Below are 2764 nucleotides of genomic sequence, written 5' to 3' on the forward strand. Positions count from 1 at the left end.
CACGATCGACACCATTGGAAGATACATGTGGGTAGCCTTTGGTTGGCATATGTTGGAAAGTTGGACTCAGTGAAAGGATATATGGTTATTCTATACAGTCATGTACTTTTGGTCCATTTTCTTTCACTGGAGATACGAGTTGTTAGATTTTTTCAACTATTTTTGGTTTTGGCGACATTTTTTTACCTAGCTAACCCTTGTCCCTTTTGGTTAATTAAAAATGTTCAATGCTTGCATTGCAGAAATCCAAGCAGTGGATGACGCTTAGGGCAAAAAAACTGAAGGAAGACATATGTACGTTGTTTAAATCCAGCAATGACACGGTGGTAAAAATGTCCTTAGTGGATAAACTACAACATCTCGGAATCGATCACCTCTTTGAAGACCAGATTGACACCGCTATGTGGCAAATCCTGAAGAGTGAATTTAGTAACTACAACCTCTATGAAGTTGCCCTTCAGTTTCGCTTGCTGAGGGAACATGGATACTGTGTATCTCCAGGTATATATAATCCTAACAATTTTTTCTTGTTATGCATAGTTGGTTACGAAAAATTATGGAAGAAAAATCATGATATGCAAATTTTTAACTCGCTAAGAAATTGAGTTATCAAGATTAGATTGGTGACCTTATTTGCAAAATATTTCATAATGTGGACGACATGTCTACAACAATAGAAGCTCCATTGACAATGTGGTCACGAGAACACCAACATTTATTTATTGATTACAGATGTTTTCAATTGATTCAAAAGTGAAGATGGAAGCTTCATTAATGATATAACAAATGAACCCAGGACACTATTATGTCTATACAATGCATCTCATCTTCTAAATCATGGTGAGCCAGCACTTGAAGAAGCCATAGCTTTTGCAAGGCATCATCTTGAGTCATGTAGTGGTAGTTTAAAGACCCCACTTGCTCAACAAGTCCAACGTGCCCTTCAGATACCAATGCCAAGGACAAATAAGAGGGTGGAAATGCTACATTATATCCTAGAGTACGAACAAGAGGAGCATAACCCAATCCTACTGGAGCTTGCCAAATTGGATTTCAACCTTCAGCAAAATGTCCACTTGAAGGAGCTCAAAGCTATTACCAGGTATGTTATTTATCTTTTTTATATAAACAGAATATATAACCCAATAATGATTCACGGGTGGTTGCCCTCGCATACTACATCTTCAAACAAACAAAAAACCAAAAGTCTAGTTACCACTACATTTCTAGTGCTTAACGTCATCTAAATTAAGAGCTTACGTGGTTGCCTTTTTTCATCAATATGAGAATGCATATTCATTAATGGTTCATGATGCTTTAGTGTTTCGTTGTTTTCTGTGCATTGTAGGATAATTACATAAATGGTGTAGTGATAGAGTAAAGCACATGCTTTTAGTAATAATTGACCAATGTTCTTTTATCTCTTAATGGGGCTAGCGATGTTATATTCTATGTGGACTATATACGTACTAGTTCAGATAACATTGCTTAATTAATTCACAGGTGGTGGAAGCATTTTTTCGGATATATCGAGCTAAGCTTTATCCGCGATCGTGTGGTGGAGGGTTATACATGGGCCTCTGTGTTGTACTATGACACAAAATTTGAGCTCACTCGAAGTATGATCACAAAGATGATTGTACTAATTACCACATTAGATGACATATATGATAACCATGCCACCCTAGAGGACAGTTGGAAGCTACATGAAGCAATACAAAGGTGGGATTGATTTAGCTCTACATTTTATCTCTCAAATTGTCAATGCATCTAATGTATATTCCACTAAGATAGCGATTACATATCATATCAATACGTCCTTAGAATCACTCGCAATCACAGTCATAAATATGTGCGCAACGTGATTTTTCCATGATGTTCGAAGTGATAAAGTAATTACGAACATGTATGTACTGGATAATAACTATTTTAGTATTTAAGAAGAAGTAAATGAACACCCTGCATTTGCCCTGACCATAAGAGTGCAATTCTATCAAGAAAAAAATGGTATACAAATAATGCTTCAAACCAGGAGCATATTACTATTCTTTGGATAATCACGGCATCCAGAGGTGGACGAGCTGAATCCGATGGTGAATTATCAATTTGCCCGGTGCCCCCCACCCCATCCACGCGCGCGGGCAGATCCACAGCTAAAATTCCATGTTGACATGAAATTTTCATAAGTCCTAACACAATAGCACTCATTGGTACATACAAGTAATGAGCTAATGCTCACTACTATCTGGTTACAATTGCAATTTCAAATGAAAATGTGATGCATGATTAGATTATTATTTTATTAACACCAACATATAAGTTGCCATAATAAGATATGGATGAAAGAAAATCTAAATGCAGTAACAAATGAGATATATTGCCTATAATGAAATTTTGATGTCATGTTACACTATTTGCCTCATGGAGCAAAGTGAAACTAGTGGTTCTTACTGTGTTGAAGAAAGATAAAGAGTATAGAAAAATAAAAGGTTAGGTTAACATGCAAACAAAGAATTTTCAAACTACGATAACTTGTATTAAGATTGCTTTTGTGAATTGGCCTTCAAGATGGGATAAGAGCGCCGCTTTTCTCCTGCCGGAGTACTTGAAGAAGTTCTATATGGAGATGCTGAGGACATTTGAGAATATTGAGGCTGAAATGCTAGCCAATACGAACTACGATATAGCACACCTGAAAAAAGCGGTAAGTTCATGTACCCTTTTCTGTCACAACATCTCTCTCTCTCTCTCTCTCTCTCTCTCT

The sequence above is a fragment of the Triticum dicoccoides genome, chromosome 2B (assembly GCF_002162155.2).
Source record: "Triticum dicoccoides isolate Atlit2015 ecotype Zavitan chromosome 2B, WEW_v2.0, whole genome shotgun sequence".
NCBI classification, from domain to species: domain Eukaryota; kingdom Viridiplantae; phylum Streptophyta; class Magnoliopsida; order Poales; family Poaceae; genus Triticum; species Triticum dicoccoides.